This window comes from Phacochoerus africanus, chromosome 13 (genome assembly GCF_016906955.1).
Source record: "Phacochoerus africanus isolate WHEZ1 chromosome 13, ROS_Pafr_v1, whole genome shotgun sequence".
Taxonomy (NCBI): domain Eukaryota; kingdom Metazoa; phylum Chordata; class Mammalia; order Artiodactyla; family Suidae; genus Phacochoerus; species Phacochoerus africanus.
In genome coordinates this window covers 21047548-21062655 of record NC_062556.1, presented here as the reverse complement: position 1 = coordinate 21062655, position 15108 = coordinate 21047548, and the positions used below count along the sequence as shown (strand labels likewise).

Below are 15108 nucleotides of genomic sequence, written 5' to 3'. Positions count from 1 at the left end.
AAAGACAAAAAAGGAAAAGAGGGAAAGGAAAAATCTGAAAAAGGTCCTTAAAGGTGCCCATGATATTGCACCTTTCCAAAGGGAAATTTTTTTCAATGTTATAAAGCACTGGAAATGGAAGGAACGTTCGTTCACATCCTTGAGATGCAGAAAAGGGGGCTTGATGATGCAAAACTGCATACATGTTGCCCATTTTTTCCCTACTTTCTCTTTGCATCTATTAGGTAGCTTTCTCCATAAGGACTGGATATCCCACCCTTCTTTTGTCTTTTCAGGGCCACACCCACGGCACATGGAGGTTCTCAGGCTAGGGGTCAAACTAGAGCTGCAGCCACCGGCCCACACACAGCCACAGCAACGCGGGATCTGAGCCTCGTCTGTGACTATACCACAGCTCATGGCAACGCTAGATCCTTAAGCCACTGATCCAACCAGGGATCAAAACTGCATCCTCATGGATCCCAGTCAGGTTCATTAGAGCTGAGCCACAGCAGAACACCTAAATTCCACTCTTCTTTCTTAATCCGTCCCTCCTGGTGAAGGTGCTGTGAGCTGATGATGATGGCAAGGAAGTACAAAGGATCTACAGTTTTTAAAATGCTACACCTGAAGCTAATGAAGATGCAAGTCTAATTCCAAATTCTAATTCCAAATTGCGGAACGGTGATGGAAGGAAGAGGATGCAAATTTTATACAAATGCATCTGTGCGCCTCTTTACTTCATACGTTTGGATAAATATTGGTGACCACTATGAGACTGAGGGATCAAAATGCAGGGTATCATTTAATTAGGAAGTAACTATGCCATCATTCATTCACTTCCCTCTTGAAAGTGCAACCAGAGGAAAAAAGGAACACAAATTATCTGGGAGATGGCAATTCCTATGCAGGAATAATTTGCCTTCTGAATTTGGCATCTTCGCTTTTTTTGCCTGTGAAGAACGGAGTCTCTTTTCCATTTTAGGCATCAAGAGATGTGTGAGTGGGTGCGCGCGTGTGTGTGTGTGTGTGTGTGTGTGTGTGTGTGTGTACACGCATGAGCACACGCACCCTTGACAGGGTGGGGAGGAGAGCACGAGATGGCGGGAGGGAGAGGGAGACACACAAAGAAACAGCGTCAGGGCGTGTCCATCTGTCCCTGGACCGGGCGCGGGACTAAAACAAGAATCAATGCTGCAACCACAAAACTGTGGCTTTCTTTGCAAGTTCCTCAATTTACCATCTAGCTTTTTCCTTCCGCCAGAAAAAACAACTGGCCATATTTGAGAAACAAGCCTCCTTAGAACTTAAAGCGGAGCTGAGGCAGGCGTGGCTCTGAGGTTGAGCACAAGTTATTTTAACTCAGTGAAGTGGGTCACGTTTTACCTCTACTCTAACTCACAATTCAGACAATCTTTTTCATGCTTTCACAGTTTTTAGGTCACCTCTACTTGGCCACTACTATGTAGTTATATATATGGGTGCCAGGGTATAAATACGAAACCGTGAAAGGTATTTGTATCAATCACAACAGACAGAAACTGGGAATGCCCCCTGACTAAAGTGTTCTGACCTTCTCTGACTGAGAACTTTCCAAAGCTTTGGAGGGTAGAGATTGTGTTTTGAGACCCAAGCACAGGCCTAAAAGGGGGTGAAACCCAAGGAGTCAAGTGCAAAGAAGGGCCGGGTGAGTAACTGATGATGATGAGGCTGACTGGTGATGAAGAGTTTTTAATAAAAGCAATTGGGGTACAGATGCATTTATCTGGGATAAATTGGGATTACTTGAGCTCTGCTCCAGGTTTTAGGTACAAAGAAGCACTGTGGTTTGCTATCTGTTTATTCCAGGAGCTTTCTCCTGGGATTGGGCAGTTAATACAAAATTGAGTCCATTGCAGAAAATTAGGAGTTCCGGCTGTGGCACAGTGGGTGAAGGATCCAGCATTGCTGCAGCTGCAGCTCAGATGCGACCCCTAGCCAGGGAACTTCCATACAGCACAGGTGTGGCCCAAAAAAGAAAGATAAAGAGAAGGATTTTCATAGAAAAAAAGAAAATTAAAGTAATAAAATATTTGAATGGGTTAACATGCCTTCAAATATGAAGATATCACCAGAAGCTACCTCACAGAATTGTTGTGATGACTAAATGCATTAATAGGTCAAAAAACTTAGAAAAACAGTTCAAAATGAATAGTACAGGAAGTTCCCATTGTGGCTCAGCAGTAATAAGCCCAACAAGTATCCATGAGGATGTCGGTTTGATCCCTGGCCTCCCTCCGTGGCTTAGGGATCCAGCGTTGCTGTGAGCTGTGGTGTAGGTTGCAGAAGGGGCTCGGATCGGGCATTGCTGTGGCTGTGGTGTAGACCGGCAGTTGCGGCTCTGATTCAACCCCTAGCCTGGGAACTTCCATATGCCGCAGGTGTAGCCCTAAAAAAGCAAAAAAAAAAAAAAAGTAGTACAGTCTTAGCTATTATTATCAGCGTGATAAATTGAAATGCTTTGTTTCCCCTCTGCTGCTTGCAGTAGCTTACAAGAGGGAGCAATTATGAAATTACTGGGAAGACTGATGTAATGACTGAAATTGACAAACCAAAACAGCAGGAACAGTCAACAAGCATAAGGAAGTTGAGTCAGGAAGGGACTGGGGAAAGCAATGGGGAAATGCCATCTGGGGAGCCCAGTGGCCACAGCCCCTGCAGGGAGATGCTTCTGATCAGGTGGTAACATCTGAGAACCTCAAAATGAAAACAAGGGGAAACAGGACTGCTTTTGATTGAAGAATTGCGTTGCCATCTGGCAAACAGGGAGACTTGAAAGTCTTGGAATCGCCTCGCCCTGATTCCTTTTATATTTTGGTGGGCTCTGATTCTAATTTCTATCTCTGCAGGGTTCAACATACGGATGGAAGAGCATCATTTCATTTGATGGTATCTGTAAGCTGGGAAACCAGCAGACCCCAAAAAAGTCCCAAGAAGACAGTTAAATGAATCTAAAAGAGTGTCACTTGGCTATAAAATCTGCTACTAGTTGTAAAGTCCAACGCCTTTATCATCTGACTTTATAAATTTTTAACTCTTCATAAACACAATCTTACAAGAAAATTTCTTAGTTTCATTTTGCCTAACCTGATTTAAAAACTCACTTGCTGCCTCTCTGGTGTGTGCAGAGAGAGGGGCCTTTGCTCCTTAGGCAAGAAGAAGAAGTTGAATTGAAAACTTTCTGGGAATAATGCAAAGTGAATAAGTAAAAGTTACTGATGCGGTTTCTGTGCTCTTGGTCATCAAAGAAGCCCATTATCAGGTGCACAGTTTGGGTCAGGGTAGCTAAGTCTGGGCTTAGTGGAAGATATAGACTAAAATAATGAGATGGATTTTGCCTGTTGGCTCTGGTCATTGGACAATTTCTTAAATTTCTTAAAGTCAATCTCTATTTAGTGCTTTTTTTTTTCTTTTTGTCTTTTCTAGGGCCGCACCTGTGGAATATGGAGGTTCCAAGGCTAGGGGTCCAATCAGAGCTGTAGCTGCCAGCCTACACCACAGCCACAGCAACATGGAATCCGAGCCGTGTCTGCAACCTACACCACAGCTCACGGCAGTGCTGGATCCTTAACCCACTGAGTGGGGCCAGGGATCGAACCCTTGTCCTCATGGCTCCTAGTCGGATTTGTTAACCACTGAGCCATGACAGAAACTCCCTCCATTTAGTGCCTTGAGGCTAAAATGAAGAAAGGTGCTTTGGCAAAAAAAAAAAGGCAACATGTTAGAATACAAAATACTGTATTACTGTTGTATCTTCTTTCATAGCAATCACTGGGGGAACTCAGTAAATATTAACAAGTGGAATGCTTAAAAGTTCCATTCATATCCAAGGAACTGAGAAAAAAAATTAGTAAATATTATAAGCACCTACTAGGTACCAGGAGAGACAGAGGAGCTCAGGCTGCCAGCAAATAAGGACTTGAAATGAAGACAATACAATGACTGCTCTACTTACGCTAAAATCAAAGCATTAAGCAAACACACACAGAAGAAACAGTGGAAACAAGGACGGTTGGGGGAGGGACCAGTAGGAAAACCCCTCAAAAGGACACGTTTCTTGCAGTGAGCCTTAAAAAATGACCAGATGGTTTACAAATAAAGAAGAAAGCTCTTGGAAAAACCGTCGGAGAAGTGAAAGAACGTGGAACTTTCTGGTGGCTTGTGGTCTTGTGCACCCAGAATGTGGGCAATGGGCGGGGGGGGGGGGGGGTGAGAGGATGGTGGGGTGTCGGCCAGAGAAGAAGGAAGTGACAAGAAATAAGGCTGGGGAAGTGGTTGAGGCAAGTTTGAGAAGGCACACAGCTCTTGAGTAAAATTACGCATTAGTTAAAAGAAAAGACTTCATTTATTATTGTAAGAAACCTACAGTGATAGTTCTTGTTGAAGAAAATTAAAATGTTTCTGGAGTTCCCTTCGTGGCTCAGCGGTTAATGAATCTGACTAGTATCCATGAGGACGCAGGTTCGATCCCTGGCCTTGCTCAGTGGGTTAAAGATCCGGCGTTGCCATGAGCTGTGGCTCTGATTCGACCCCTAGCCTGGGAACCTCCATATGCTGGGCGCTTGGGCCCAAAAAGACACACACACACACACAAAAAAAGTTTGGGGACTTTACTGCAATTTTTTCTTCTCTCTCTCTCTCTCCTAATCATGAATCTCTTTAGTCAGCTTCAGAACGAAAAGCCTGTAATTATCAATATCTGGGAAAAGTATGCTAGCGTGGAAGAGAGCATCCAGAGGCAGAATGGAGCCTGAAAGCCTGGCTCCCTCCTGCCCTCGCCCCCTCCAACAGCCCAGTGGCCTTGGGCCACTTCTGCCCAGGGTCTAATCCCACTGTTCATCTCTAAAGGTAGTTGGGGGGATTCAATGAACGCATGCATAAAGAGTGCTTTATTCATAAGTACTTATAAACATCAGGCATTTTTACTACTTCTTCTGTCCTCTCTGATTTAAATAGATACATCCTCTCTGATTGAAACAGATACATCTGCATCGAGTGGCTTTATTCATAAGTACTTATAAATATCAGGTGTTATTACTACTTACTCTGTCCTCCCTGATTTAAAGAGATACATCTGAACGAGAAAGTTGCTTGCTGGCCTCCCATTCCCCAAAGCGTTCAGCAAACGAATCAGAAATGGCCTTAGGAGTCAGATATTGTTTCCCAATTGTCACCGATTGTTTCGAGGCAGAGTTTATGAAGGAGACGCAATGTAAACTGTGACACAAGAGAGCAGCCCTGGGATGGCTAAAGAAATGCCCCACCTCAGCAGTGTTTGTTCAAAGGGCAAAAAGACCCAGAAGATTCCTCCCTGGTGTTTCTGGGAGTGTAAGAGGATGAAGAGGAATGGATAATTTTTAACATATCAGCTTTAACGATCTCAACTTGATTGGAATGAAGAGACTTTTTTCTATTTTGAATTAACTGTGGCATATTCCCTTCTCTTTCCTCCCAATGTAAGGAAAATACAGACAGATCTTTGCATCCTAATTCATTTCATTCTCATTCATCGCTTTACTTAAAATAAGACACGGCCTATTTTTAATCTTGTTCTCTTTGGGGGGTCAAGTCCTCCTCCCCCATTCCACATTTTTTGCTCGTTGACAACTATTCAGGCGAGACGCCGCAAGATCCATGATCACATTTTCAACTTCAGGAATTCACATTTAGAGGTAAGCAGTGAATCCCATTCCCATTTGCCTATGCCGATGCTCTCTACACTATTTTATTTAATAGAAACCAATCAGGACACGTTTATGGAGATTCAAAATGGAGGAGGGTGTGGATACACCACCTTTGTGTATGTAATGATCATTTTTTTAAGGTGTCCTGAGGAAATAATTTCAGAAAACCCGTTGCTCTACTTCATAAAGAAAACCCGGGTTGGGATGTGTTTGCTGACAAAGGAAGCCTTTTCCAGTGTTTCTCATCTGTCAGGGTCCTTAACAATGGCTGAAGGATGACAACGCTGACGTGACAAGATGCAAAGTCTCTATTTCAACAAAGTTTCTGAACTACATGTCCTCCCATGTCAGCTTTCTGAGACTTTCTCTTGCAGACAGAAGCCTTTCTTCCATAACTGAATGGTCATTGGGCTGCTCATAAGGTTAACAGAGAGTTCAGACAATTCTACAAAACAGTGCAATTAAGCAGCCCAAGTGGCTTTTATTTTGAGAGAACAAATGGGAAAGAGGCAGCCTCTGATTCCATGTGGTTATTAAGCGCACCCATTAAAAACCATTGGCGCCAAAAACCAGTATCGCCCTCAGTAACGCAAGACTCAAGATGTTACTGTATCCACTAACGTACAGTAAAGGCGTTTTTTTAAGAACACCGGAGCCACAGGAGCTAAAATTAAACTATCCCCATTAGGCCAAGGAGCAGCACTATCTAAATGATCGATATCCACTTTCCTGAGAACATTTGAAAGTAGATAAAAATCACAGTAAATAGCCTCCCTGAAATAAAGCCATGGAAATAAATCAGAACAAGACTTGGTTTAAAAAGGGGAAAAAAAAAATCATCGTTTTTGGAGGGGTGATAACTGCGGGTAATTGGAGCAACCACCTCAGAAGGCAAAAGGGAGAGGTCCCGCTCTGGGCCGGCGCACGAGGTGGCTGCAGCTTTGCTGGGTAATTCAATGGTGGCAGGGCCAGGGGACAGGTGCTCAGATCTCCAGTCCCCTGGAGGCGAGATCCATGATCCATAGAGCCAGCGCCGCCCAACAAGCAAAAACACCATAAGCACTTAGAAATGACAAAAAGACATAAAGAAACTTTACCTGGTAGCCAAACTGTCCTCCGCGGTACTGGCGTGTGCCCAGAACCCCTTCTTTCTGATCTGCACAACAACTCTGTCAACCCCGGGTGTGTGGTCACAAGGCAGGAAGTGACTAGAATGACAAATCATCAGCCAAGAAAGAAATAGATTTTGTCTTTATAAGGACATTTTAGTTAACTTTTTTTTTATGTCCCCTCCCCCACAAAAATCACCTGACAGGTCACACTGAAATTCAGAAGCCTCTTCCCACTTCCTCTTTATAAGCATTTCTCTCTCTCCTTCCCTTTGCTTGCTCCTCTAGCTGTCTCGCAGGCAGGCGCTGGGCTACTGAAACCTGTCTGATTTCAGATAACAAGGCCAAGGTCAGCCTTGCTACCTGCCCTTCTAGCTCTGCCCCTCGTTGCCCATGCAATGTCCCGGTGCCTAGCTACTGACAGCAAGGACGAACAAGGATTCACTTTTAAGGAAAGAGCCTAGGAGAGAGGGGGTGCACCCCTGCAACAAGCTAAACGCCATCTCCTTGGGAAAGCCCCGCCCCCTCGAAACCAAACTCCCCCTCTTCAGAGTCCCCGAACAATGATCTTATTGGTGCAAACAAAACAAACCGATCTCTTTAAGAGGAAGGGCCCAAAAAGGAAGGTCACCATATTATTTACTCATTCTTTTATTTATAGAACACCTCTGTACTAGGGAACTCCTTAACCCAATTCAAGATTTCAATTATTTAGGCGTTTCCTATAAAGTGCACCAGGGGAGCACGAGGGCAGCTGCTCGACCTCAAGGGCAGCTCGATTCCTTCTTACAGACCAGGTGTATTTTTTTTTAATGCATATTTCATAGCAGTTGCAAGAGAATTAAAATAGCTTGACTCTAGGCCCAAACCCTGAAGGAATGCTCATCCTGAGGGCTCATTCTCATCTTCAAATGAAAGTGCTCGAGCCGAACAGGTTGCAAAGCTGTGCAGCATCCCGAGTAAGCTGACCAAACCTTCTGTCTGTCTCCACCTTACCCGGAGCCTGTGCTCCAGCCAGCCTGCTACTAAGCGATGCGAATCTGGGGCTGTGCTCCGGGTTGGATGGTGAGCTGAAGATGCTCTGAACGTCCTGTATTTTTGAGGGGTCTGGGACCCCCTCAGCAGGTACTCTGGTTGGGGACTCGGGGGGTGGGGGCTGCCCTTCTACTTCTTCTGCTTCTTTGATTTCTCCTCGAGAAGGCGCCTGCCTCCAACCTCATATGTCAGACCAAGCCATTCTGGTTTTTCTACTTCATTAGCCAGCGGTGTACCAACAACGTCCAGGTGAGAACCCTACGGGGCCCTCCTGGGGGAGGGGTGAGCAAAAGAGCAGGAAGAGACAGTGGCGATTCGGTCCACTCTAGATGTGGCTCATGTCACAGGGAAATGTCTGCCCTCCCGGGACTCCCCAGGGAAGACTAGGGGTGACGCTGACCCTGCTCTCTCCTCTGCCTCATTACTCCCAAGTAATACACCACCAGGGATGGGGGCGGGGTGGTCAAGAGGCAGGAAATTCTTTCAGGACACTGGAGACACAGCCAGGCCGCACCGTGGCAGGACTGATCACACCACGAAGCAGCCAGATGCTGGTGGTTTTCACTCTGGTGTGAAAAGTCATCAGGACCCTCCAGCAGCACAGATAATGTCTTGATAACGCCTTTGTCTTTTTTGTTCAATGACCGCACCTGCTGCATATGAAAGTTCCCCGGGCCAGGGATTGAACCTGAGCCTCCACAGTGACCTGAGCTGCTGTAGTCAGATTCTTTTTTTGGAGTGTTTTTTGTTTGTTTGTTTGTTTGTTGTTTTTTTTTTAGGCTTTGGAGGGCCACACCTGCAGCATATGGAGGTTCCCAGGCTAGGGGTCGAAGCAGAGCTACAGCTGCCAGCCTACACCACAGTCACAGCAACGCAAGATCCAAGCAGCATCCGTGACCTACACCACAGTTCACGGCAACGCCAGATCCTTAACCCACTAGGCGAGACCTGGGATCAAACCTGCCACCTCACCGTTACTAGTCAGCTTTGTTTCCCTTGTGCCACAACGGGAACTGCTGTAGTCGGATTCTTAACCCCCCTGTGCCACAGCGGGGACTCCTCTTGATGGTTTTCAGGATGAAAAAAAATGTGAGATGACTGTGGTTCTCCCTAATCTGCTTCCCTGCAGTTCCAGGGTGGAAGGGAAGTGCAGCGGCAACACTTCCTAAAGAAGAACAGAGACTCATTTCGTTACCTGGGAGGAGGAGAGCAGCAGCATCCTGTGCCTACTGGTGCCGGCTCATCGGTGATCTGAGGAATCTAAAAGAAGAGCAAGATACACTTGTGCGTGGGCTCAGCAGGTGTCTGAGCACCTATCTGGAGGCTGTGGTGATTCAGAAATGAATAAGACATGATCGGTGCTCTCAAGGAGCACAGAGTCTGCTGAGGAGAAAAACATGCAAGTAAATAAATGCCGTCTACTTTAAAAGGAGTGAAACAGGCAGTGGCTCGTTGAGCTGGAGGCAGATGTGAGCAGAGCTGATGTTTCAAGAGGGTGAAATGGGTGATTATGTCTAGCAGCTGGTGCACGTCAAACAAAGGACAGCAGAATCCAGGAGACATCGAGAGTCTAGGAGATAAAAGCCTTTGAACCGTGCTGCTTGCAACCACCCACCTGAAGGAACCCTCTACTCGCGCATCAGCTCAGCCACCCACCACCACCTCACCCACATCCGGGACCACGCCCTCAATCGCGATCTCTCTATCTGCCTCGCCCTGCCACCCGGCCACCCAGCGGCAGGCAGCTGTTGAAGTCATAGACCAAGGCTTTATCAGCGAGGAGTGTTTTATCACTGTCCGTGTTCAGAACTTGCAGACTGATTGGAGTTTGGTTATCTGGATGCTCTTTACTGAGCACGGCCCCCCGAGAGCCCGCACGCGGAGAGGACCTCTCCCACCTCCGACCCTGCCATCCACACGCCTCTACTGCCACCTCTGCCACTTCACCGGCCTCTTCCTTGCCTTCGCTCTACCTCCACTGCCCTGTTATACCCCACCCGGCTGCTCTGGAGCCCACAGCCTCAGTCCCTAAAACCACACCGGCTGCTACTCTCTGGCCACTGAAGGCTGCTGCATAAGCCCCGAAAACATAGACCTGAAATGCTACAGATTCAAGCAGCTCAAGCTGCTTGCCATTTTTGTTTGTTTGTTTGTTTGTTTTGGTCTTTTAGGGCCGTGCCTGAGGCACATAGAGGTTCCCAGGCTAGGGGTGAGATCAGAGCTGCAGCTGCCAGCCTACATCACGACCACAGCAATGCCAGATCCAAGCCATGTCTGCCACCTACACCACAGCTCATGGCAATTCCAGATCCTTAACCCACTGATCCAGGCCAGGGATCGAACCACCATCTTCGTGGATCCTAGTCGGGTTTGTTACCACTGAGCCACGACAGGAACTCCCAAGCTGCTTGCCTTCTTGTTCCATCTCATTAATTCCTGAGAGCAAGTATTCTCAACCCCTAAAATCCGATGCCTAATTTTGTGTATATAGACTTCTTTTCTGGGTCCATCCTAAGTATTCATCATGGTATTAAAGAGATCACAGAGCCCAAAAGTTAGACATTTATTCCAAACTTTCTCCTCTTGCCTCAATTTCCTATTCAGCCCTCCTGCATCCTTTCCTGGCCTGAGATTCCTGCCCCTGGCTTACTGAGTCACGTGGTATGAGCTTCCTTCTCTGCCTCCTTGACTCGGACAAGGGCTCTTCTCTTTCATTCTTAAAGGAGCAGGTGTTCTTCTGTCTTCTTAAAGCCAATGGTTCCTCATTTTAATCCTAATCTTACATATTCTACTTACTTGGATACATTGCTCTGTCAATTATCTCACCCTCCCCACTTCCCCTTCATGCACACTAGGAATCATTTAGAGGGAAAAAACAGCTCTGCCTCCTCCGATATATGATGGACGAGGGAGGAGAGGAATTCAGATGATTACAAACTCCGCCTTCATTAGAATGTCCACTGTGGCCAAGGACGCAGATGAGTGACCAGTGGTACTTGGAACCATGACAGGAGAAAAGCTGGCTGCCCGTGAGACCACACAGCACTAACCCAGACATGGGGTCTGCGAGGCAGGCAGAGGGATCAGAGCAGAGTGATTAAGAGTAAAGATGCTGGGAGTTCCCTTCATGGCTCAGTGGAAACGAATCTAACCAGGATCCATGAGGACACAGGTTCGATCCCTGGCCTCACCCAGTAGGTTAAGGATCCAGTGGCGCCATGAGCTATGATGTAGGTCACAGACAAGGCTTGCTGTGGCTGTGGTGCAGGCTAGCAGCTGCTGCTCCAATTCGACCCCTGGCCTGGGAATCTCTATATGCTGCAGGTGCAGCCCTAAAAAGACAACAACAAAAAAAGGGGGGTAAAGAGGCTGAGCCCACTTGTCTGGTTGTCAACCCTCAGCTCTAGGACTGTATTACTTGTGTGGCCTTGGGCAAATTATTCCATTTCAGTGACCTCAGCTCCTTCATCTAGAAAGTGGGGAGAAGAAGAGTGTCTGTTTCCTACAGCTGTTATGAGCGCAAGGGCCACTGATACATGCAGAGAACTTGCAAGAGTCTGTGACACAGAGCAAAGCCTATCTCAGTTTAACTGGTCTTTTAATACTTTCTTGTTTTCAGGCCACACCCATGGCATATGAAAGTTCCCAGGCTGGGGCTGAATCGGAGCTGGATCTGCCAGACTACACCACAGCCACAGCAACACAGGATTCTTACCCCACTGAATGGCCAAGGATCAAACCCAAATCTTCATGGATACTAGTTGGGTTTGTTACCCCTGAGCCACAATAGTAACTCCTTGATATGTATATTTGTCTTTTTGGGGCTTCACCCGCAGTATATGCAAGTTCCCAGGCCAGGGGTCGAATTGGAGCTGCAGCTGCCAGCCAATAGCCACAGCCACAGTAATGCAGGATCCAAGCCATGTCTGCAACCTATACTGCAGTTCACCATAACACCAGATCCTTAACCCACTGAGTGAGGCCAGGGATCAAACCTGCAACTTCGTGGGTATTGGCTGGGTTTATTACCGCTGAGCCACAATGGAACTCCTCAAAGTCTTTTTTTTAACTTCTTTACTTGTGAAGTGAAGATTTGACCGTCTCACTCCCCACTGACCCTAGCCCTCCCACCAGCCTCTAAAGCAGGTTATAACACCTTTAAACCAAGATTCAGTTGTGACAATGACTATGTAAGTATTAATAGCTCAGTTATGCAGAGCAAGATCTTCTATTTCCTTTTTCCTGTACCTTTTTTTAAAAATCATTTGTTAGGTTTCTATATCGGTCATCACTGATTCTGTACCAAACTCTCCAACAGAACTAAAATGCACAGGAAATGGATCCGCTCCTCTTTTGTCCTCTTGGAGAGGTGCTTCCCACAGCCCCTTGTTCTGCTGTCTGGTCCCACAGCCCAGTCCCCATCTAGAAGCTTCACCATCATCGTGGGAGTCCCCTTCTCCATCTGGGTTGGATCTCCTGTTTCTGGACCAAACACCTCCCACTTTCTTGGTCTATTTCTTTGTCTCAATAAGCACCACACACTCAGAGTTCCTGTCGTGGCTCAGTGGTTACAAACCTGCCTAGGATCCGTGAGGTTTCGGGTTCAATCCCTGACCTCACTCAGTGGGTTAAGGATCCGGTGTTGCCGTGAGCTGTGGTGTAGGTCAAAGATGCGTCTCAGATCTGGTGTTGCCGTGGCTGTGGTGTAGGCCGGCAGCTATAGCTCTAATTGGACCCCTAGCCTGGGACCCTCCCTATGCCCGAGGTGTGGCCCTAAAAAGACAACAACAACAACCACAATAAAAAAGAACACTTTCTAGTAGATGCTGGTGCAGCTATTAGGACCCTGAGAAAGACCGCATGGAACAGAAACTTCTCGAGAGGTCTTAAAACAGAAAACATGCAGAGTCTTCTCTCATTCTTGGGAGTCCGCACAATCATTTTCTTTCAAAATTCTGGAGGAATTGCTCCAGTGTTGTTCTTGAGAAGTCTGCTGAACTACGGTCTCTTGCATGTCATTTTTTTTTTTTCTTTCTGGAAATATTTAGGGTTTTCACTATACGGCTGACATTCCAAAATTTTAAGATTTGTCTTAGGATGGGTCTGTTCCATCCACCGCGCCGGAGACTCAGCGGTCTCTTAATTTGGAAATTCAAATATTTCAGTTCTGGGAAGTTTTCTCTCTCTTTTTCTCTTATTTCCTTTCCTCTGTGTTTTATGTTCTCCCTCTGTGGGATTAGAATTACTTGTAAGTTGGGCCTCTTGGATTGATCTTCTCATTTTCCTCCGACTTTCTGAGTCTTGGCCTTCCTATTCTACTGTCTGGGATGATTGTCAAGGTTTTCTTTCTTTTTTTTTTTTTGTCTTTTTGCTATTTCTTTGGGCCGCTTCTCGGCATATGGAGGTTCCCAGGCTAGGGGTCCAATCGGAGCTGCAGCCACCGGCCTACGCCAGAGCCACAGCAACGCGGGATCTGAGCCGAGTCTGAGACCTACACCACAGCTCACGGCAACGCCGGATCGTTAACCCACTGAGCAAGGGCAGGGACCGAACCCGCAACCTCATGGTTCCTAGTCGGATTCGTTAACCACTGCGCCACGACGGGAACTCCTGTCAAGGTTTTCTTCAAAACTTCTATTGAATGTTTTATTTCTTCTGCCAGTTTTTAAAAATAGCCAAAAGCTCTTTTTCTTTGAATCTTTTTTTTCTTTTGGTCTTTTTAGGGCTGCACCTGTGGCAAGCTAGGGGTCAAATCAGAGCTACAGCTAGCTGCCGGCCTACACCACAGTCACAGCGATGTGGGATCCCAGCCGCATCTGCAACCTACACCACAGCTGACGGCAACACCGGATCCTTAACCCCCTGAGTGAGGCCAGGGATCCAACCTGCCTTCTCACGGATACTAGTTGGGTTCCTGACCCGCTGAGCCACAACGGGGACTCCCTGAATCTTCCTTTTTTTATAGCGAGGTCGGGGCAAAGAATGCTTTGCTGCTCCTTCTCTAAACCTTCTACCAACCCTCCTGTTTGACAGCTCCAACCTGCACCCCTGCTTCAAAGGTACGGGGTACCTCAGAGTTCTGAACTTTGCTGAGGGTCGTGGTGGCTGTGAAGGGTTTGTGTTGCCTTCTCACATTATCAAGCTTCACACTCACCTTTGCCGTGTGTACCTGGGCACTTTCCACAGTCCATCTAATTCTGGCTGCCAGCATTTGGCTGGCATCCTCGTTGCTGCCCCAGCCGATACTGGTCTCTCCCACTAGACTGGGAATCCCATAAGGCCAAGTGCTGGGTTTATTTTGTTAGCTCCTAAACTATACCTGGGAGTTCCCATTGTGACACAGCGGTAACAAACCCAACTAGTATCCATGAGAATGCAGGTTCGATCCCTGGCCTCACTCAGTGGGTTAAGGATCTGGTGTCGCCGCAAGCTGAAATGTTAAGTCTCAGATGTGGCTTGGAAATCTGGCGTGGCTGTGGCTGTGGCACAGGCTGGCAGCTGCAGTTCCGATTTGACCCCTAGCTTGGGAACTTCCATAGGCCACAGGTGCAGCTCTAAAAAGAAAAAAATCAAAACATAATGAATTTTCAGATGTTCACAGCAGAGCAGGAAGCCAAGTATGGAGCTCTTTGAGCACAGAGCCCCGCACCGCCCAGGCCTCACGCCCACAGAACCAGGCCCTGATCAAGAATCGTTCCTGGACTATCAATCTGTTTTTTCTTCTCCTCCTAAAACCTCTAGCGCTTGCTTATAAGCCATTCTTTTTGTTGTTGTTGTTTTGTTGTCTTTTTAGGGCTGCACCTAGGCATATGGAGGTTCCCAGGATAGGGGTCTAATCAGAGCTATAGCTGCTGGCCTACACCAAAGCCACAGCAACACAGGATCCCAGCCGAGTCTGTGACCTACACCGCAGCTTATGGCAACGCCAGATCCTTAACCCACTGAGTGAGGCCAGGGATCGAACCTCATGGTTCATAGTTGGATTCATTTCCGCTGCACCATGACAGGAACGCCTATAAGCCATTCTTGACCCGGACTGCATGCTACCTTTCTTTGTCAGTTAATTTCCATGACCGTCTGTGTGTTTGCGACATCTTCATTCATTTTCAAGCTCTCATTAGGAACATACTATGCTCCAAGCCCTCAGGGAAAAAAAAAAAAAAAAAAACAACTCAGTTTCATAAACCTGAGGAGATTGCATTCTGGAAGGTTACCAAACACACTAACAATTACCATCCCCCAGGACAAACACCATGATGGAG

At 46.9% G+C, this 15108-nt stretch overlaps 1 protein-coding gene across 3 annotated transcripts in view; it reads right to left on the bottom strand.

Annotated features, from left to right (window-relative positions):
• Window positions 1-9101, bottom strand: part of LCP1 (lymphocyte cytosolic protein 1) — a 61698-nt gene extending 52597 nt beyond the window's left edge. For 2 of the 3 annotated variants that reach the window (XM_047756315.1, XM_047756314.1), the window contains exons 1-2: window positions 9042-9101; window positions 6800-6910 (exon numbers count right to left, since the gene is read on the bottom strand). The gene's annotated coding sequence lies outside the window, so the exon portion shown is untranslated. Of the gene's footprint in view, window positions 1-6799; window positions 6911-7010; window positions 7132-9041 lie in introns of those variants that run through there. The other variant, XM_047756312.1, reaches the window with a different exon arrangement.
• Window positions 9102-15108: the final 6007 nt, after the last annotated feature.